At 45.5% G+C, this 23,659-nt stretch overlaps 1 protein-coding gene across 3 annotated transcripts in view; it reads right to left on the reverse strand.

Annotated features, from left to right (window-relative positions):
- The window catches only part of DHX38 (DEAH-box helicase 38), a 1,001,715-nt gene that overhangs the window by 444,823 nt on the left and 533,233 nt on the right, over positions 1-23,659 (reverse strand). The window lies entirely within an intron of this gene.

Raw genomic sequence — 23,659 nt, forward strand, 5'->3', positions numbered from 1 at the left:
TTGCAACTAAAGAAAGTGTGCTGCATTGTAACACTGCTCTTTTATGGATCAAATCTGTTTATTGGTATATAACATTTGTATTCAAACACAAAGCCCACTGCCTGCGTACTCAGATGGGCGGCAGAACAATTATGGGGGAGAATCACTTGTTACACATAAGCAATAAAAAGGAATCTCATCGACATAGTGAGACACAGTTCTATGTTTCGAAGCACCATTCTCGACGGACCCCGCCCCCACTCCTAATGAAAAGTTACCAGACTATACACAAGATGCCCGGCTCGGATAGAAATTGTAATACATTCAACATAAGACAATTACATAACTGTGCTTCCCCTCGTCACGCCCATCAGTGCCTCAAGTTCTGCCCCCCTCCCACTGCCGAATCACTTCAACCACTCAGCGTGCAACCCCCCACCACCCAGTCTGTCCCCCATCATCCAGCGTCCTCCAACATCCTCAACACCCTCAGATAAACAGGGAAAGTCAGCTCATTAAATTCCGTCGACAGGATCTGTATGAACGGTTTCCAGATATCCCTCATCTCTTCCACCCTCCGAGCCGCTACCAAAGACAGTTTCTCCATTGCCAAAATGAACCAAAGCCTATGGAGCCAGGAGGCGTACGTCGGGATCCTGTCTGTACCCAAATGAGCCAGTATGACCTGCAAGGCAGCATTAAGGGCCAGCGCCACCTGCCAGCCTCTACGAGATCGGAGAGGAAAGGTGAGGGGGTTAGGTAAGCCCAGTATAACATATGAAGGAAACCTAGGAATTTCCGTCACAAACACCCTGTCCAAATCATCTAGAACCCCTTTCCAAAACCTGTGTAGCTTGGGACAGTGCCATAGAAGGTGAATAAGTGTGCCCGTGCTGCCACAACCCCTCCAGCAGAGATCAGATTTGGCAGGGTCCCATGCGTGCACCCTAGCCAGGGTGTAATACCAATATGTAGCCAGCATTTAGGCCGTCTCCGACCCTGAAACATGATACGCTGTGTGATGCGATCTAAAGAAAACACTCTCCCACTCTTCTTCTGTTAGCTCCCTCCCCAGCTCAGCCTCCCAACGTCACTGTCCCTTGGATTTAATGGGGTGCGCCTCCGCCTGGAGCAGTATGTACAGTTCCGATATTATCCTTTTGTCATCCTTCTTTCCCATAAGCCATTTCTCGAACGGGGTCAATGGCCTGGATACCAATGGTCTAATCTCTGGTCGGAGAGCCCAGTGTCACACTTGATAGTACAACATCCTATCCGCCTCTGCCAGCCCATAAGCCTCCCCGGGCCGAAACCGAAGCGCTCCATCACCCGGAAAAGGTAGGGCCAATGCACTCGGTCGAATGCTTTCTCCACATCTATGGAAAGAGAAGAGTCTCCCTACCCAACCTATTAGTTTTGTCCACCAGATGCAAGAGCTGCTTCGTGTTGTCTCCATACTGTCTATGGGGGATAAAGCCTGACTGGTCCGGGTCAATGAGCCTCAGCATCAAGGGGTTAAGACGCTGCGCTAGGATGCTTGTGAATAACTTCGCATCAATATTTAAAAGCGAGATGGGCAGATACGAGCCACATTCCTTGGGGTCCTTCCCCCGTCTTATGGATGACTGTAATGGTCGCTTCCAACATGCTAGATGTTTGGGTCCCGGTGGATAGAAAGGAGTTAAAGAGCCGGACTAATAGTGGGGCCAGCTCAATGCAAAATGTCTTATAGAATAGCGCCGTGAAACCATCCGGGCCCGGTGCCTTCCTGACAGAAAGGCACAAAATCACCGTAATTACCTCCTCTATTCGAATAGGCTGGTCAGGCGAAACGGCGTCTTGCTCACGCATCGGCACAATGTTACAGTCTGCTAAATAGAAGGACGGCTCTGCCCCACTCTCCGCCTCGGCAGCGTATAAGTTGCTATAGAAATCTGTGAACACCTCTGCTATCTGCCAGTCTGTCCGGGCCTCCCCCCCTCGAGGGGGAACGTACCATCTTTACAGCATTGGCCGATCGTTGGGCCCTCAACTTGTGAGCAAGCAGTTTCCCACAACGATCCCCTCCCTACGTAATATTTGTGTTTAAGCCGAGCCACCGCATACTCCGCCCAGTCCCAGTCAAGCCGCCTCAGCTGAAGGCACGCCCTCTCCAGTTCTCTCCATACCCTGGGGGCACCCGTGTGTTTAGGAGCATGCTCTAGGGCTGATACTCTCCACTCCAAGACCACCGAAGCTCTCTCCGAGTTTTATTCTCCTTAGCCGAGAGAAACATCACTTCCCCCCCCGGACAACAGCCTTCAGCACTTCCCAGAGCACTCCCAAACCAGTCTGCCCGTCATCATTATGCCTCAGGTAGTCAAGGATCGCTCGCCTCAACGACTCCTCCACTGACAGACTGCAAAATAGTAACCCTAAAGCGCCAACTCGAAACTCGTCCAGGACCCCCATCCAGATGGACCACCAGAGTGATCGGAGCATGATCCGACAAGGCCCAAGGCTCAAATCGTACATTCCTTAACTCGGGAGCCAAACTCCGAGGAAGCCAAAAAAATATCTATTCATGTATACGTCTTAGAGGACGCCAAATAGAATGAGTAATCACGCAATGTGGGGGGGCACCCTCCTCCAGACGTCTTCCAAATCACAGTCCACCAGCCACTGCCGTCCCGCTGGAGTCAAAGCCCCAGTCTGCCCAACGCGATGACCAAAACGGTCCAAATCATTGTCCATAACCAAATTGAAGTCCCCTCCTACCAAAAGTGCTCTATCCGGTGAGGCTAGCATGGGAGATATGCCTGTCTCATAAATGCTTCCTGCCGCTCGTTAGGGGCAAATAAAGTAGCAATTGTGAAATGAAAAGACTCTATACGAAGTCTAATGGCCAGGAACCTGCCCTTCACCTCGTGTACCTTCCCAACCACCTCCCCAGGGAAAGCCCCAGAAATCAGAATCCCGACCCCAGCATGCTTCGTGGGAGCAGAAGACCTGAACTGCCTGGGGAACCACCTGGAGCGCATGCGATGAGTGTCCGAGGGCAGCAAATGCGTTTCTTGCAACAGGCATATGTGACTCTCAGAGCGTTCAAGAGCAGAAAGAACAGCCAGCCGCTTGGTGGGACTATTAAGCCCCCTAACGTTAAGACTCAAGCACTTATGCGACATGAGTGGCTAGGAGATAATCCCATGACTGAGGGCGCTCCAAGGGCAACTTACGCACTACACGAGGGAGGACCCACACGCCAAGGCACATCCATCGTTTCAGGGCACTCAAGCATTCCAGAGAAAGCACCACAACATAAAACTATGAAACACAACAAGTGAACATCTAACTTACACAGAACTTCAGTCAATTGTCCAGGAATAAGTAAGTTCAAGATAGGGGACGTCCGTACCTCGCAAGGTTGACTCACGGTACCCGACGACCCCCCCCACCCGGACCCTATCCCTACTCCACTCAGACTCCTCCAGACCAAGGATCCGGCGCACCTCCTGCAGCGACTTCACCTGACGCAACTGTTCCTCCCAGCGGAACACAAGGCAAAAAGGATGTACACTGCTCTTTTAGAAGCATTACAACAACAGAGTTTTTCCATCCTGGTTAGCTGGAAATTAGCCCAGATACTAGAGTTCTGAACGGTGTAGGGTCATGAAACAGCCATTTACTTTTTGGAATCTTCATTTGGGCAACTTATAATGCAACAGCTCCTTTCCCTAGACCTGAAGCGTATTTAGCTCATCAAAACCTCAGATGCTGTTATGCAATTTCCTGAACATTCAGAAACAAATTTTTCCTATGAATCTTCGTAAAAACAATTTTAACTCCCTCCATTTTTAGACTAACAAGCTTATTTTTAATTCTTGCAGTCTGCTCACAGATCTGCGTTCCAAACGACGTAATAACTGAAAAATATAACTGAAATATTTTGCAGCTGTTAGACAATTTCACCAGTTTCGGCCTCAAGTAAGCACCCAGAACATTCTCCAAATGCATGGCGGTGGTGGCAGCCCATCTAAGAAAACATTGAATCTTCGTCATGGCTCATAAAGGTATCCACATCCCAAGAGGCACAACTGCATTTCAATTAGACTTACCAACTTCAACATTTGGGCCTCCAGGTCAACCTCACCAAGTCAACGTCATCACCTGTTCAGAGGCTGCACTACTTAGGCGACACCATTCAAGAAAAGGTGTTTCCTTCGGAGGAGCGACGTTCATTGATCCTTCGGAAATGTCAAGCTCTTGAGAGAGCGTCTCATTCAACGGCAAGCAAGAATAGTCTAGTCTCTCCTAGGATCGATGGCGTCTTGCATCTACTGCACTCCCAAAGCTCGCCTCCACATGAGGCCCTTGCAGGAAAATCAGTGGAATCAGCTGATCGACAAATGGGAGGACAGGATTACTCTCTCTCCAAATGCAATGCGATCCCTCAAGTGGTGGTGTTCTCTGAACAATCTTCTGAAAAGGATGCCATTCCATCAACAGGTTCCCACACAGATGATAGTCACAGACACATCATTACACAGATGGGGTGCCCACATGGATCATCTACAGATTCAAGGCTCTTGGTCTCAGAAGGAGAGATTGTATCACATCAATCTCCTAGAGCTACTTGCAGTCCATCTGGCACTCAAAGCTTTCTTTCCAGCATTCACCACAAATACTCTGCTTTTTCAAACAGACAATATGGCCACCATGTACTATTTGGACAAGCAGGGGGGCACCAGATCAAGAACTCTTTCTTTGAAGGCAGAAACAATCTGGAACTGGCTTCTGGCCAGGAACTTAACAATAACAGCGACTCACCGCCCTGGCATGAACAATGTTCAGGCAGACGCTCCGAGCAGAGCGATAGATGAAAACCACAAATGGGTGCTACACAACGACGTCGTACGCTACATCTTCTCCATGTGGGGCACCCCTTCTATAGATCTGAGACGCCTTAGGCAAAGCACAATAGGGTAGTAAGGGTGAAAGGCGCCGCACATCTAGGCAGTAAAACAATAACTTTAGACAAGTATCAAAGTAACCGCAAGATCAGGTGCAAACTGGCCCAGTGCCTTACTACCCGGTAGGCACCAAAAAGGGTATTGGAATACCCGAAGACAAAATTGGGCAAAATGGCCACAGCACACAGATAGTATAGTCCAATAGTGTGGCAGGGATGAGTGTCCCTTATCTTATGTTGCTATGATGCAAAGTTGAAAGGAGTCTCAAGTCCTGTTTGTAGAGGGTGTCTTTTATTTGTAGATACTGGAAATCATTGTGTCATCAGCGTGATACAGCCAACACGTGTTTCGTCACACCAGTGACTTTATCAAGGCTGGGCCAGCCGGCCAGGAAGATGCGTAACGAAGGTAAGTAATGAGGGAGCCGCGTGATCAGTTGAATGGGCTCAGGGACGTCAGTGGTGACTTCTTAGAGTAGAACTAATGAGAATATGGTTGAGTGAGAGAACTTGAATGCAGACCCTGGTAAGCCTGTGGTCGGAACCTGAAATGGCGAGGGGACGTGTGTCAACAAGCTATCTTGGACGAGTAACGATCTTCTATAGATCTATTTGCAACAGCAGAAAACAAAAAAATGCCTAAACTTTGCCTACAGCTATTACCATCCATGGACATTGGGAAATGCCCTATGGATAGACTGGTCAGGAAAATTTCTTAACGCTTTTCTGCCACTTCCCCTGATCTCAGCAGTCCTGATCAAACTGTCCAACTACAAAACCAGGATGATACTCATCGCTCCGAAATGGCCACGACAGTGGTGGTTTCTGGACCTTCTTCACCGGCCACTCCGTCCACACCTCAGAATGCCATGCCGGCCAGACCTTCTCACAAAATCTGAAGGTCAGATGAGACATCCCAACCTCTCGTCTTTGAATTTGGTAGCATGGCTCCTGAGCTAGTGCAGTATCCTCACCTTAACCTTCAAGACTCCATCTCCATTGACGTTCTAAGAGAGGCAAAGTGACTTTCTACCAGATCAGCATATTCCTTAAAATGGAAAGGATTCTGCATTTGGTGTTTGGACAAGTACATAGATCCAACAACATATACGGAGAAGATGTTATTCTTCCATACCTATTGCAGCAAGCAAAATCTGGCTGGCAATTCTCATCCATCAAAGTACACCTGGCAAATCTTACTTCATATAGGAAAAGTCCTTCACAAACCCCTTTCTTGACAATTCCAGTCATTAAAGACTTCCTAGAAGGGTTAAAGAAGATGTTTCCTCCTACTAGGCTTCCATCTCCACCATGGGAGCTTAATATCGTTCTCTTACATCTAATGCAACATCCTTTTGAGTCCATCCACAAAGCATCTCTCCAACACCTCACTTGGAAACCTGCCTTCCTTGTAGCAATTACTTCAGCTCTCAGGTTTAGTGAGATCCAGGCTCTTTCCGCTCAGTAACCATAGACAGTTTTCCATTCCTCCAAGGATGTGATGAGAACACATCCAAAATTTCTACCCAAAGTTATCGCTGACTTTCATATGAACCAGACTTTCTCTTTACCAACTTTCTTTCAAAACACATCTACTCCTGCAGAGAAAACACTTCACTCTCTAGATGTGAAGAGGGTTTAAAAATGTATCTAGACAAAACTAAATTTTTTCGCAAGTCACAACAGCTGATCATTAACTATGGTCCAGTTCGAATAGGCCTGACCACCTCCAAGCAATCTCTGTCAAGGTGGATTGTTTTGTGCATTTTGCTCTGTTACCAGCTAGCCAATAAGTCCCTTGATGGCAGACCTAAAGCACATTCTACTAGGGGCAAGGCAGCCATTGATGAGAAACATTCCTTTAGCAGAGATTTGCAAAGCTGCTCCATGGAGGTCTGTACACACCTTTTCTAAGCATTACTGTCTTGATTCTGATGCCAAGACAGATGCTCAAGTAGGACAGGCTTCTCTTAGAAATCTCTTTGCATGAATAAATATCACTCTATTGTTATGTCTACTCCACCCCTCTCAGGGGGATGGGTTTGCTAATCTATTCAGCACTTATGACTATACATGGAAATCCCCTACGAGAGAAGGAATAGTTTCTTAAACCTCTAACTCCAGTTCTCTCGTAGGGATATTTCCATGATAGTCATAAGCGTCCCTCCCTCCTTCCCAGTGGAATACACATAATAATTCACAGACTTCTTAATCTCAGCTAGTAAAGCCTACAAAAAGAACTGAGGTTACTGCCTCTTGCTAAGCATGATGGGATATAGGAAGACCATCTGCTCTTAAAGACACAGCTTCATTTTGATTCGATATAATAGCAGCCTATGGGCTACGCTGCCCTGCACTCCTTCCCTCCTTATGTAACATTGCAAAAAGTTTTGTGAAAGATTTTTTCTGTGAAATCTTTAAAATATTCATGCATTTGAAAGCATATCTACCTTACAGTACCCTTTTTCAACCAAGTAGGATGAAGAATTTTGGCCTTTGTAGCCTCTCCTTTAGGCTGCATGATATTCTTAAGTGACTTTGCAGGCCTTCCTGAAGAAAGGCGAACATCAACACTTAAGAAAACAATTTCAGCAAGGTGCTCCGGGGTCCCCACAGGGGGGTGGAACTATTCAGCACTTATGACTATACATGGAAATCAGCTACGAGAGAAGTAGGGTCTTCAATCGCACACTAAAACTGTTCAACCCGGAGGAGTGGAGTGGCAAGTTCGATCGCTCTCCTGTTTTCATCTTCAAATAGAAGGTGAATTCCTATGGCAATAGCTTCCAGAAAATCTGACATGTGCCTTTTCTTTAAAGTTGGAGGCATGCTGGGTATGCAGGTTCTGTCACCAACGCTTGGCAAAGCACTTCTACAATGTCTGAGTATCCATCAGTAAATGCCCACTGAGCACATAGAAGACTTCAGAAGTCAAACTTGAGGTCAAAGCGGGATTGGTATGAAAAGATACCAGTACTGAAAACGCAGCTGATGTTAGCCCAGACAATGGTGAATATAGCAGATAGCCTCCAACTCAGAGGCCTCAGTTGGGGTATCTATGTCGGTCTAAGCCAATAAATAGGGTAGAAATTAGTTGTTCTTGGTTTCTCATGGGGAGGTTGGTCTTCAGACTGATGTGCACTGTTCTTGTCTACTGTTTGTGGAGAGTTGCAGAAAAAAGTGGTCCTGGTACTGTTTCCAGGTCAACTTGGAGCAACTCCCTTCTCTTTCTATAAGAAATGAAATGTCACAGTCCAGCAATGCTTGCTAAGGTGAAATCATGATGACAGCTGAAATGGTCATCTTCCTTCCTTATATCCCCAGAAATCTGCTGCAATCTTTAAAAAGAGAAGGAAAAACAAAAGCAAAAACCTGCAGCTAAAGAAGTGGAGAAACTGAAAAAAAAAGAGTCACTTTAGAAGCAACAGGGGCTCAAAAACGTGGGTCACAATGTCCATGGATACTTTCTAGCCAAAGGGTGTGGCTTGCAGAAGTGATTCTGCTGGTTATGGGGAAGAGAGCTCAAATGGTCCAGCGAGGAACTCCTTGTGCAATTTCTATTACTGCTGGTTGAAAGAAGAAAAAAAAAAAAAGAAAAAAAAAGTCAAACGTTTTACTTTTTTTTTTTTTTTAGGACAAAGGAAATATGTTACTTACATGTAACTCTGGTTCTGCAGCATTGGTATCTTTCATGGATTCACATGCTTGAATAATTACTCCCAGTACACTTTCCAACAGCACTACTCACTAAAACATCACTCGGTCATTAACGAACAGGCATTACCTCCAGCTCATCCTTACATGATTTAAAAGCCAATCAGAATGCCCTATCTCCTGCTGTTCTCCCACTGATGCTTTGAGCTATCAGATTTTCTGAACCGCTAGTTCCCACTTCTGTATTCTTACATTTAAAAGCCTCATTTAAGGGAAGGTGGAAGGGCTGCATATGGATCTGTAAAAAAAAAAATATATATACCAATGCTGGAGAACCGGATTTACAGGTAAGTGACATATTTCCTTCTCCAGCATTGGCTCTTTCATAGATTCACGTGCTTGAATATAAGATTTTCATAGCAGTATATAATTTACATCTCTTGGATGGTGGGATGAACAAACAAGGCTTACCTCGCACAAATACATTCCTCAAATGTCCTATTGATGCTTCAAGCTTACTTGCAAGTCCACACACTAATGCTTTACAAAAGCAGGTGATGTGTTGTTCTCCATGTTGCTGCTTTACAAATATCTTCCAAAGATATTCCTGCAAAGTAAGCCGTCGACATTGCCTTGCCTCTAGTCGAATGTGCCCTGACCCTCCTTGTCAGTGGCCTATTCACCAATGTCTATGCTGTAGTAATCAATGTCCCAATCCATCTTGCTATTGTCTGTCCTTTACTTCCCAAACCATATGAAACAAACAATTGATCCATCTGCCTCATATTCTTTGTAGCCTCGAAATAAAATTTTAACCCCTTCAGCGCCAAGGACATAATGGTTACGTCAGATTGGCACAGCAATGGGGTGCCGCGGATGTAACCATTACATCCTGCCCACTAGGGGAGCGTTGGTGCTCCTCCCATGGGCCTCCCACCCCCTTCCATTGGGCAGGGATGGAAGGTGAATTGCTTCCCCTTCCACCCCTAGCCCCCAAACCCCTCCCCTTGAGTGACGTCTGATGACATCAGCGTGATTGATCGCACACTGACCTCATCAGAGGTCGCACCCATCACGCTGGAAGCTCAGCTTCCAGTGTGATCGGAAGAGAAATGCTTGCATTTCTCTTCTGATTATGGGTGGGGGAGATCAGAGAGGCATCAAAGGAAAGGAAAGCAAAGAATTTTCCTTTCCTTTGATGTCTTTCTGAGCATTTCTGCAGCACAATCGTAAAGTGATTGTGCTGCAGAAATGCTCACTAGACATCCGGGAGTTTATTTTTATTTTTATATAAACAATGAAGGGGAGCGACCCCTTGGGCACGGGTTGCTCCCATGGGGGTCAAATGTATTTTAGATCATTTATGCCCCCCCATCTCCCCATTTTAATTAGGCCTATCTACCCCCAAGGGAGGGATGGGGGGGTCCTTGACACCACTAGGCGCCAAGGTATTTTTTTTTTTTTTTTTTTTTTACAGATGGGGAGCGACCCCTTACGCAAGGGTCGCTCCCCTGGGGGTCAACTTTATTTTTGGCCATTTCTGCCCCCCTTGGGGGCAGATCGGCTTATTTTTATTAGGCCAATCTGCCCCCAAGGGGAGCAGAATCCACTAGACACTAGGGATTTATTTTTTTTGCAACAGTTTCACACAAGGGGAGCGACCCCTGAGGCAAGGGTAACTTCCATGGGGAGGTAAAAGGCCATCAGCCTATTTTATTTAGGCCGATCGACACCCCGGGGGCGCAGAAACCACTAGGCACCAGAGATTTTTTTTAAATTATTATTATATATTTATTTTTTTACAAGGGTCGCTCCCCTGGTGGGCAAATTTATTTTAGTTTAGGGGTTGGGGCCCAGGCAGGGCAAAAAGTCTACTAGATGCAACGGAATAAAAAAAAAAAAAAATAGTGGGGTGGTGGCTACCAACCAGTATGTGCATGGTTATGCCCCCTCCCCAACTGAAGGGGGTAACAGTCTTTCAGATTTCTCCCCCCCCCCCCCCCACAGCACACTTAAAGATCTTGTCCCAACGGCAAGCAAGAGGACATTTGTTTATTTTGGGTTTCGTTTTACATCTGGGTCATGAAAGCTTGGCTAACTCTCAAAAACGTCACACTTGGAATGGTGAGGGCTGCAGTTTTTGGACTTTGAGACGCTGACATGTAAAAAATCTACAGGACCTAGAAATATCTGAAAACTAAGCATCTGAGTGAGTCAAGGGTAGTGAGCTTCAGCATGCATCATGCACCATTTTCTTACCCACAATGCCCTGCAAACCTCCAACTTTGCTTGAAATCACTAATTTTTTTCCACATTTTTGTGATGTAAACTTCTGGAATCTGCATGAATCCACAAAATTCCTACCACCCAGCATTGTTGCATCTGTACCAATAAGATTTCTGCCACACTTGTCAGCCTAAAAAGGTTCCCCCCCCCCCCCCCCCCCCCCAAGAAAACTGCCATTTTGGACCACCTTTGGTTCCCCCTCAATTTCGACATGTTTTTGGCTCTTCTCTGTCACAGGCAGTTGGCCCACCTACACAAGTGAGCTATCATTTTTATCGGGAGGCAGAGGGGAACTTTGGGTGGTTGGAAATGTGTGCCAGTAGGATGATCCCACATAGAAATGTGGGGAAAATGTGATTTTTTTTAAAGCTAAATTTGAGGTTTGCTGAGGATTCTGGGTAAGAAAACACAAGGGGATCCACGCTAGTCACACCTACCTGGACTCCTTTGGGTGTCTAGTTTTCAGAAATGGCTCGGTTTGGTAGGTTTCCCTAGATGGTTGCTGAGCCCAAGACCAAAAACGCAGGTGTTCCCTCCCTTGCTGAATTAAGAATTTTGTCTACTTTTCAAAAATGTTTAGCTGTCCGGGATCCAGCATTGGTTTCACACCCATTTCTGTCACTAACTGTAGGAGGCTGAACACACAAAATATAGTAAAAATGGGGTATTTCCCAGTAAAATGCCAAAATTGTGTTGAAAAATGTAATTTGCTGATTAAAGTCTCGCTGTTCCTGAAATGTGGGAAGATGGTGATTTTAGCACCGCAAATCCGTTGTTGATGCCATTTTCAGGGAATAAAAAAAAAAATAGCACATGCTTTCTTCTGCGGCACTTTTTTTCCCCTTTAAAAAAAAAAAAAAAACAACAGTTTAGTTGTATTTTGACTAATGTCTTGGTCTCCACCAGGGGAACCCACAAACTCTAGGTACCTCTAGAATCCCTAGGATGTTGGAAAAAAAGGACACAAAGGTGGCATAGGTAGCTTATGTGGACAAAATGTTATGAAGACCTAAGTACGAACAACCCCAAATAGCCCAAAAAAGGCTTGGCACAGGAAGGGGAAAAGGCCCGACAACGAAGGGGTTAAACACCTCTTGATGTCCAAAGTATGTGATGTCTCCTCTGCTGCTGTTACAGGCTTCACAAAGAAAGGTGGCAATGTTATCATTTGTCTCAAATTAAAATTATTTGGTACTTTTGGTACAACCTTTGGGTTTGTCATAAGCATTACATTGCCTTTCGTAAATCCCAAATATTGTTCACCGCAACTTAAAGTCTGCATTTCCCCTACTTTCCTTGCAGATGTTACTGCCAATAATAAAGTGGTCTTTCACACAAGATACTTTAATGATGCTCTGTGTATTGGCTCAAACTGAGCTTTTAGTAATCCTGCTAACACTGTATAAACTCCCTTCAAGGGGCCACTGTGTATTGGCGGTAATTATCTACATTAACCTCTCAAAAATTATTTTATTATTCTTTGAGAATATAATTAAATTGTATTTGGCCTCCTAAGAAATTGCAAAATTGGTGCTAAATGGACTTTCACTGACCCATATGATAATCCAGCCTTAGCTAAATGTAATAAGTAAGGTAAGAATTCATGTGCGCCCATGAGTGTTGGATCTAATGCTTGCTTACGAGCCCAAAGCACAAATCACTTACATTTCATATTATAGGTTCTAATTGTTGAAAGAGCCCTTGCCTTCTTTAACATCTCTTTACATTCACCTGACAATCTCTAATGTCCAAACTTGAAGTCTTGAAGAGCCATGCCTTCAAGTGTAACGACTGGATAGGGGGGGAGCACCTGACCCTTTGACTTGGTGAGCATCTTCGCATTTACTCTGAACTGTACTTGTTTGCTGACACATTTGTAATAGGTCCGCATACCAATGTTGATGTGGCCATGCTCGTGCAAGAAGCATTGCCATGCAACTTTCTTGCTTCATTTTGCACAATACCCTCACTACCAATAGTACTGATAGAAATGCATAAATTAATTTCCCTTTCCGATCGATTATGAATGCATTGCCTTGGGTTTCGGAGCAATATCACCTGCTTGCAAATTTGTTGCACTTGCTGTTCAGATTTGTGGCAATCATATCCCAATCGGGTCCTCCCCACTTCAGGAATATTTGACTAAGTACACGCAAATCTATTTCTCACTCATGAATATCTTAATTCTGCCTGCTCAAAATATCTGCCTGCTCATTGCCTATCCCTGGAACATGTTCTGCCATCAATGACTCCTTGTTGGCAATGGCCCATTTCCAAAGTTTTTGCCCCTCCTTCGACACGATCACCAACCTTGTTCCTTCTTGTTTCTGTATGTAATATAAATATATTGTTGTTGTAGTGTATGCTCTCATCATAACATGACATTTGTTTACCACCTGGCAGGCCTTGAAAAATCTATTAATCCACTCGATGTGGCGAGATATTTTATCAGGTCGAGCAATTTTTAGGACCTACTCGTTTCTTTCTGACTGCAAAGTTCCAGGATTTCATAAGGTGAACTGTCTGACCTGCTATACAAAGAGTGTGAAATGAAACGCTGTAGGGTGTCAGGTTTTTCCTAACACAGCATTTACATAACTTAATCAACTGTGCAAACATTTGAAAATATATTTCAGTAATTGTGAAAGCCCATTTTAGCACTTATATATGATGAAAAAACTATTCTAATAGGATGAAAATAAATCAGAACACTTGGTGAGGTGCTAATGATAAATATGTTTTCTGAAAACCAATTTTCACAGATTGTTAAATCACTATTTAGTTTTATCAGTAAAGCTGCAAATTAGTGGGAAGGTTTTTGGACATTTCTTGGAAACGTACTGTCTGTAAATGACAGTGTGCTACCACATCATGCTTTAGTAATTAATATATTTATTGAAAGTGAGTGTTTAAACAAACTGAGAAACACTCTTGCCATGATGGCTGTACGAAGTCGGCTCTGTATATACTATCTCAAAGTGAGAGATAGTGTGCACAGAGTCCAATGGTTCCCCTTAGAGGTAAGATAGTGGCAAAAATAGATAATTCTAATGCTCTATTTTGTGGTAGTGTGGTCGAGCAGTAGGCTTATCAGGGGGTAGTGTTAAGCATGTGTTGTACACACACACAGGCAATAAATGAGGAACACACACTCAAAGACTTAACTCCAGGCCAATAGTTTATATATAGAAAAATACATTTTCTTTATTTTTAGAACCACAAGTTCAAGATTTGAAGTAAATACATAAAATGCAAGGTACTCCACAAAGGTAAGTTAGGAACTTTGAATTAGAGCAATAACATATACAGTTTTTGTTAAAATGGCAATAAGCTATTTAAAAGTGGACACAGTGCAAAAAGAACAAGTTACTTACCTTCGGTAACGCCTTTTCTGGTGGATACACTAGCTACCTGTGGATTCCTCACCATCTAGGGAAACAGTAGCTCCCTCGAAGAATAACCGTTGTTTGAAGGCACGGAAAAAAGGGAACGGACGTCGGCGAGGACCTCTTATTGCCTGTATGACGTCAGACGGCGTCGCGTGGGCAATTGTGACGTCCTCGTCGACGTGCAGAAGCTAGGAAGAAAATTTCCGTCAAAAGCTGGCGCAGGGGGAAAATTCAATGAGTGAGGAATCCACAGGTAGTTGTATCCATCAGAATCAACAGTTCCTGGGGGAGGTAAGTAGTGGTTAGTTTGCCAGGTAACTAAGGCACTTACAAGTCTCAGTTCCTGGGCATAGGCAGCCCACAGTTGTGGGTTCAAAGCATCCCGAAGTTAACACACCAGCAGCTCAGGGCCGGTCTGGTGCAGAGGTAAAAGAGGTGCCCAAAACACACAGGCGTCTATGGAGAACAGGGGTGCTCCAGTTCCTGTCTGCCAGCAGGTAAGTACCTGCGTCTTCGGAGGGCAGACCAGAGGGGTTTTGCAGAGCACGGGGGGGACACAAGTAGGAACACAAAACACACCCTCAGCAGCACATGGGTGGCTGGATGCAGTGTGCAAAGCAGGCGTTGGGTTTTGTATTGGGTTCAATGGAGGGTCACCAGGGTCATTCTAGTGGTGCAGACAGGGCACAGGGGGGCTTCTTGGGCCAGCCACCGACTGGGCTAGGCAGAGTGTCGCCTGGGGGTCACTCCTGCACTGAGGTTCGGTTCCTTCTGGTCCTGGGGGCTGCGGGTGCAGTGCTTGGTCCAGGCGTCTGGTTCCCTGTTACAGGCGGTTGCGGTCAGGGGGAGCCTCTGGATTCTCTCTGCATGCGTCGCTGTAGGGGACCAGGGGTGTTGTCTTGGGCTACTCACGGGATCGCAGTCGCCTGGGAGTCCTCCCTGTGGTGTTGGTTCTCTGGAGCTTGAGCCGGGGGAGTCGGGTGCAGAGGGTGAAGTCTCACGCTTCTGGCGGGAAGAGTGAGGTCTTTAGAAGTTGCAAAGTTGTTGCTCGTTGTTGAGCAGAGCCGCTGCTCAAGGGATTTTCTTGGTCCTTAGGTTCAGGGCAGTCCTCTGAGGCTTCAGAGGTCACAGGTCCCTGTTGGATGCGTCGCTGTTGCAGTTTTTCGAGTCAGGAGACAGGCCGGTAGGGCTGGGGCCAAAGCAGTTGTCGTCTCCGTCGTCTCTGCAGGGCTTTCAGGTCAGCAGTCCTTGTTTCAGGTTGCAGGAATCTGATTTCCTGGGTTCTTGGGTGCCCCTAAATACAAAATTTAGGGGTGTGTTTAGGTCTGGGGGACAGTAGCCAATGGCCACTTTCCTGGAGGGTGGCTACACCCTCTTTGTGCCTTCTCCCTGAGGGGAAGGGGGCACATCCCTATTCCTATTGGGGGAATCCTCCAATCTCAAGATGGAGAATTTCTAAAGGCAGGGGTCACCTCATCTCAGGACACCTTAGGGGCTGTCCTGACTGGTGGGTGACTCCTCCTTGTTTTTCTCATTATCTCCTCCAGCCTTGCCGCCAAAAGTGGGGGCAATGGCCGGAGGGGCGGGCATCTCCACTAGCTGGGATGCCCTGGGGCGCTGTAACAAAAGGGGTGAGCCTTTGAGGCTCCTCACCAGGTGTTACAGTTCCTGCAGGGGGAGGTGAGAAGCACCTCCACCCAGTACAGGCTTTGTTCCTGGCCACAGAGTGACAAAGGCACTCTCCCCATGTGGCCAGCAACTCGTCTGGTTGTGGCAGGCTGGCAGAAACTGGTCAGCCTAGCACTAGGAGTCGGACTGGTATTCAGGGGGCATCTTTAAGATGCCCTCTCGGTGCATTTTACAATAAATTCCACACTGGCATCAGTGTGCATTTATTGTGGTGAGAAGTTTGATACCAAACTTCCCAGATTTCAGTGTAGCCGTTTTGTAACTGTAGAGTTTGTGTTTGACAAACTCCCAGACCATATACTCTTTATGGCTACCCTGCACTTACAATGTCTAAGGTTTTGCTTGAACACTGTAGGGGCATAGTGCTCATGCACATATACCCTCACCTGTGGTATAGTGCACCCTGCCTTAGGGCTGTGAGGCCTGCTAGAGGGGTGACTTACCTATGTCACAGGCAGTGTGAGGTTGTCATGGCACTCTGAGGGGAGTGCCATGTCGACTTAGTCATTTTCTCCGCACCAGCACACACAAGCTGTGAGGCAGAGTGCGCATGTGCTGAGTGAGGGGTCCCCAGGGTGGCATAGGACATGCTGCAGCCCTCATAGACCTTCTCTGGCATCAGGGCCCTTGGTACCAGGGGTACCATTTACAAGGGACTTATCTGAGTGCCAAGACTGTGCCAATTGTGGAAGTAATGGTACAGTTTGGGGAAAGAACACTGGTGCTGGGGACTGGTAAGCAGGGTCCCAGCACACTTTCAATCATAACTGGCATCAGCAAAAGGCAAAAAGTCGGGGGGTAACCATGCCACGGAGGGGTTTCCTTACAATGGCAATGCAATTAGTGAACTAAGAGGCAAGTCGTGGTTCATGTGTACGCTATATATGGGCTAGATTCTTATCATACATGGAGCAAACATTAAATCTACTTAATCAAACAAAACAACTTTTTTTTTGTCTACGTAAGAAATGCTGAGCTCGCATATTTGAAGGTGCACTCATGTGAGAATAAAGAAAAAGGCGACTCTGTAAAATAAAATATTTGTCCAGGATCACACAATTCGAGACCTGTTTGCAGGTCAAGCACATTACAGTTAGGTTGAGTAGATTATTCAAGTTACTCGACCCGCAGGTCTAGTAACATTTTTATGTTTTTTCGAGGCGTGACTGCTGAAAGGCTATTAATGCCAACCTCAAAGCCCTCAGTTCCAACACGTTTAAGTGTAGTTTCTTCTCTTCTTCACACCGAACACTATGAATTACTCTGTTCGCCACATGCGCTCCCCAACCTAACATTGATGCATCCATAGTCGGGTATCTTTGTGGCCTTTTCATTTTCAAACTTTGACCTTTGAATACATTGTTGCTGAGTTCTATTGACCCATATTGTCCCATTCTCCAGTCTTCTATTAACACTGTCTGGCCAACTCTTCTTGAATGCCCCTCATTCTTAGTCTGCGTTGGAATATGAACAGAAGACATTGCTTCCAATACTGCCTTCATGTCTCACTGTTATCCTTACTCTTTGCATCCAGGTTGTCAATTGATTCATCAGCTTTCTTCCTTTTTTTCCAGTGACGGGAACACCAATCCCTTTACTGTCTTTATCTTGCTCCTAAAAACATAAAATCCTGACTCAGCTCCATCCTTGACCTTTTTTTGCAGGTCCTAAAAACAGAAGAACATTTTGAGCAAACTCAGTTACTTCCTTGTTTAGGCTCCATGTGGAAGCCTTTATCAACCAATCGTCCAGGTAAGGGTAAACCACACTCTCTCCTCCTTATAAAGACTGCCACTGGAGCCATGCATTTTTTTAATATTCGAGGGGTGATCTGAGACCAAAGGATAGGGCTCTGAACTGATAAAGTTGTCCTGCCACCATGAAATAGAGATATTTCCTGTGACTCTTGTGAATTGGTATATCGAAACAGGCATCTTCTAGGTCTACTGAGCAGAGAAAATCTAATTATCTTATGAATGGCAGAATCTTCTGCAATGTGACCATGCAGAAACTTTGCTGCTTTATATATCTGTTTAATTCTCTTAAATCCAATTCTGGGCACTACTCTCTCAATTTCTTCAATATGAGAAAGAACCAGCTGAACATTGGGGACCACTGCTTCTAGAAAGTCATGATCTTTCACTCTTGCCCTCATACCTTGAAGGCTGGTTTCCTCTTCTGGCGCTGCCTTGGCTTTGCGTGTATCCTTGTCCTCTCTATTTTGCTATCTGTATGTACTGTACTGTCCACACTGCCCATAAGTTGCATATTGCCTCTAGGGTTGAAAATAAGCACCCTGCTCTCCTTGACGAAAGAACTGTTTTTATAACCTCTATATGGTTGTGTTAACGCGTCCCTTTATAATAAATTATTACACATTGGGACTCGTTTTAGGCCAATGAATCTTTTGACGCTGTTGAGAGACACCTTAGGAAGAGATAGCTAATCAACATGTCAATCAATATGTCAATAATATCATCAATATTTATCACAACAATGCATTTCACCTTAGTCAAAGACATTAATCAAACTCAAGACACCACCATGACCTGTCAGTCATGAATAACCACACCAGTTTAGTATGAATTTAGTGATATTTTATTCCCTATTAGTTACAATACTACTAGCAGGTTTATTAATCTCAAAACCAGAAAACACATTAACATAGTCACAATATGGCAACTCTGATAAGATTTCATCAAAGCAAGAATCACAAACATTAAAATATAGCACGGCGTGAACATAAGCTATCCTTAGCAGAGTATTATTAGTACATTATTCAACAAAGCGTAGATTCGGTCATTTGTCTATTTGTGTCAGTTTAGTGAACCCCTCTCAACTAACCTCAAATTAGCATTGGCATGTTGGGCTTCATGCAAAACAATTTTGTGACACCAATTTGGAAAACATCTAACTATGGCTCCTGTCAAAAGAAAAGCAGTTGGTACCTAGAAAGGAAAAGCAAACAGACAATCACAATTTCATTGTCATTGTAGGAGGCTGGACTGGCTTGTAGTGAGTACCAAGGGGTACTTGCACCTTGCACCAGGCCCAGTTATCCCTTATTAGTGTATAGGGTGTCTAGCAGCTTAGGCTGATAGATAATGGTAGCTTAGCAGAGCAGCTTAGGCTGAACTAGGAGACGTGTGAAGCTACTACAGTACCACTTAGTGTCATATGCACAATATCATAAGAAAACACAATACACAGTTATACTAAAAATAAAGGTACTTTATTTTTATGACAATATGCCAAAGTATCTTAGAGTGTACCCTCAGTGAGAGGATAGGAAATAAACACAAGATATATATACACAATAGCAAAAATATGCAGTATAGTCTTAGAAAACAGTGCAAACAATGTATAGTTACAATAGGATGCAATGGGGAAACATAGGGATAGGGGCAACACAAACCATATACTCCAAAAGTGGAATGCGAACCACGAATGGACCCCAAACCTATGTGACCTTGTAGAGGGTCGCTGGGACTATTAGAAAATAGTGAGAGTTAGAAAAATAACCCTCCCCAAGACCCTGAAAAGTGAGTGCAAAGTGCACTAAAGTTCCCCTAAGGACAAAGAAGTCGTGTTAGAGGAATAATGCAGGAAAGACACAAACCAGCAATGCAACAACTGTGGATTTCCAATCTAGGGTACCTGTGGAACAAGGGGACCAAGTCCAAAAGTCACAAGCAAGTCGGAGATGGGCAGATGCCCAGGAAATGCCAGCTGCGGGTGCAAAGAAGCTTCTACTGGACAGAAGCAGCTGAGGTTTCTGCAGGAACGAAAAGGGCTAGAGACTTCCCCTTTGGTGGACGGATCCCTCTCGCCGTTGAGTCGTGCAGAAGTGTTTTCCCGCCGAAAGAACGCCAACAAGCCTTGCTAGCTGCAAATCGTGCGGTTAGCGTTTTTGGACGCTGCTGAGGCCCAGGAGGTCGCAAATTGGACCAGCAGAGAGAGGGGACGTCGAGCAAGACAAGGAGCCCTCTCTGAAGCAGGTAGCACCCGGAGAAGTGCCAGAAACAGGCACTACGAGGATGCGTGAAACGGAGCTCGCCGAAGTTGCACAAAGGAGTCCCACGTCGCCGGAGACCAACTTAGAAAGTCGTGCAATGCAGGTTAGAGTGCCGTGGACCCAGGCTTGGCTGTGCACAAAGGATTTCCGCCGGAAGTGCACAGGGGCCGGAGTAGCTGCAAAGTCGCGGTTCCCAGCAATGCACGCCAGCGAGGTGAGGCAAGGACTTACCTCCACCAAACTTGGGCTGAAGAGTCACTGGACTGTGGGGGTCACTTGGACAGAGTCGCTGGATTCGAGGGACCTCGCTCGTCGTGCTGAGAGGAGACCCAAGGGACCGGTGATGCAGCTTTTTGGTGCCTGCGGTTGCAGGGGGAAGATTCCGTCGACCCACGGGAGATTTCTTCGGAGCTTCTGGTGCAGAGAGGAGGCAGACTACCCCCACAGCATGCACAAGCAGGAAAACAGTCGAGAAGGCGGCAGGATCAGCGTTACAGAGTTGCAGTAGTCGTCTTTGCTACTATGTTGCAGGTTTGCAGGCTTCCAGCGCGGTCAGCAGTCGATTCCTTATCAGAAGGTGAAGAGAGAGATGCAGAGGAACTCGGCTGAGCTCATGCATTCGTTATCTAAAGTTTCCCCAGAGACAGAGACCCTAAATAGCCAGAAAAGAGGGTTTGGCTACCTAGGAGAGAGGATAGGCTAGCAACACCTGAAGGAGCCTATCACAAGGAGTCTCTGACGTCACCTGGTGGCACTGGCCACTCAGAGCAGTCCAGTGTGCCAGCAGCACCTCTGTTTCCAAGATGGCAGAGGTCTGGAGCACACTGGAGGAGCTCTGGACACCTCCCAGGGGAGGTGCAGGTCAGGGGAGTGGTCACTCCCCTTTCCTTTGTCCAGTTTCGCGCCAGAGCAGGGGCTAAGGGGTCCCTGAACCAGTGTAGACTGGCTTATGCAGAATTGGGCACATCTGTGCCCAACAAAGCATTTCCAGAGGCTGGGGGAGGCTACTCCTCCCCTGCCTTCACACCATTTTCCAAAGGGAGAGGGTGTAACACCCTCTCTCAGAGGAAGTCCTTTGTTCTGCCATCCTGGGCCAGGCCTGGCTGGACCCCAGGAGGGCAGATGCCTGTCTGAGGGGTTGGCAGCAGCAGCAGCTGCAGTGAAACCCCAGGAAGGGCAGTTTGGCAGTACCAGGGTCTGTGCTACAGACCACTGGGATCATGGGATTGTGCCAACCATGCCAGGATGGCATAGAGGGGGCAATTCCATGATCATAGACATGTTACATGGCCATATTCGGAGTTACCATTGTGAAGCTACATATAGGTAGTGACCTATATGTAGTGCACGCGTGTAATGGTGTCCCCGCACTCACAAAGTTCAGGGAATTGGCTCTGAACAATGTGGGGGCACCTTGGCTAGTGCCAGGGTGCCCTCACACTAAGTAACTTTGCACCTAACCTTTACCAGGTAAAGGTTAGACATATAGGTGACTTATAAGTTACTTAAGTGCAGTGTAAAATGGCTGTGAAATAACGTGGACGTTATTTCACTCAGGCTGCAGTGGCAGGCCTGTGTAAGAATTGTCAGAGCTCCCTATGGGTGGCAAAAGCAATGCTGCAGCCCATAGGGATCTCCTGGAACCCCAATACCCTGGGTACCTCAGTACCATATACTAGGGAATTATAAGGGTGTTCCAGTAAGCCAATGTAAATTGGTAAACATGGTCACTAGCCTGTTAGTGACAATTTGGAAAGAAATGAGAGAGCATAACCACTGAGGTTCTGATTAGCAGAGCCTCAGTGAGACAGTTAGTCACTACACAGGTAACACATTCAGGCACACTTATGAGCACTGGGGCCCTGGGTTACCAGGGTCCCAGTGACACATACAACTAAAACAACATATATACAGTGAAAAATGGGGGTAACATGCCAGGCAAGATGGTACTTTCCTACAGTCATATAGTTACCCTCTAAGTTTGGTCAGCACTCAGGTTCTGTCTTCGTCATCAGGACATCAGTTGATTCGCCATCAAAAGAGATTCTGCTCCAGCAAAAGGGGAAAAAAAGGGGCACTTCCCTCATAAGGAGGTAAAGTTTAAATGGGCAATCAAAGGACAGAATGGTTTTAAGAACCAAACAGCAAAGTCTCTATGCAAAGTGACAAAGTGTCTGGGTCATAGCAAATAGCATCAGCATCTCCCCCTCTCCTAGTCTCCTGCTCCCTAATTCCTAATTTACTTCCTGGTGACAAGGGTTTTTATCCCCTTTTTGTGGTACATTCCCCTAAAATCTAATTGGACGAGGGGTTGCACCCCACTATCTTTAACCAATTAAAAACACATTAGCTCATCAAATTTGTCATCCCATAACAGTTCTCACGTATTTTATTGGTGCTTATGATTGACGTCTTTAACAGGTGGAATGTCCGGTATGATTTCATCGTCTTGTGGTCCTTTGCACATCTTCGGTCAGTGGCTCCATCGTCCGTACCGGTTTAGGCGACCTTGTACATAGTATTAATCTACACTGTTTCATGCAGCTAAAAATGTTACTACAGGCAGGGTGAATTTCATGAGAACGGATCTACTACAGTTACATTCAGCTTCTAACTTTTGGAAAAAAGCAAGAGTTCATGTCCTTTAGCAAGCCAACACACTGCACGTTAGAAAAATACATTTAATATGAGAGTCAGGCAGCTAGGCCCGACTCATGACAACTAAGGCCTACTGCTTGATTAGCAAGAATCTAATACTTTTAGCCTTTCAAAATTAATGTAAAATCACAATTTAATAAAACATTTCACCATTATTAGTCAGGTTCATTAGTCCCCGTTTACATTGGCGGCCACTCCCCGTGGGCACATTTCAAGAGCACGTTTTAGCAAAACATGTTAATACAGTTTCTATGCGGCATCATTATACATTAGTTCATAAACATTTCATGTTAATATAGATTATATAAGCTACGCTCTCTCAGTCCCTCCTCTGATGACACCTGTCATCACATGAACCTTTCCCTTCAACCTTTCACTTTCAATTTTTCACTTTGCGCATGATGCGCATTTCAACATCTTGCCCTTTGTGTGAGCTTTTCCAAATTTCATTAAACATTTTCTTCATTTCTTTTACTTCGTTTTGTCAAATTTCTTTTAATTCTTTCATTAATTTTGCATGCTCCCCATAATCCCAATAGGCAAATCAGAACAATCAGTAGACCCCCTAGTATTCTTACAAGTACCCCATTCCAAATATTACTAAACCAATTCCCAACTTTTTCCCAAACTCCAGGTTCCTTCAGCTCCTTTAAATCTGCACTGTCTCCTGTTAGGTTAGTAAGCATACGTCTAATCTTTTTGCTATTGTCAGGTATGAACGAGCAGCAATGGCACTCGTTAAGCATCTTACAGACTCCGCCGCTCTTCGCTAAAAGAATGTCTAAAGCAAGCCGGATTTGAAGAGTAATAGCTCTTTCCGCAGCAAGTTCAGTATCCATCAGGAGTATAGCCCCTGTGAAATTTGTCAGCATGTTATCCACAAAGGTAGACAACTTTTGAATCTTTATGGAGTTTAAGATAACCCCTACTGAAGGAATTATGGCTCCAAATATGTCACCAACGACAGCAGCCACTGTCTCTCTCTTTGTCTAGCATGTTGTAATTCAGACATTTTAGGTATTTGTTTTAAGTCATCAATCT

This window comes from Pleurodeles waltl, chromosome 12 (genome assembly GCF_031143425.1).
Source record: "Pleurodeles waltl isolate 20211129_DDA chromosome 12, aPleWal1.hap1.20221129, whole genome shotgun sequence".
NCBI classification, from domain to species: Eukaryota; Metazoa; Chordata; class Amphibia; order Caudata; family Salamandridae; genus Pleurodeles; species Pleurodeles waltl.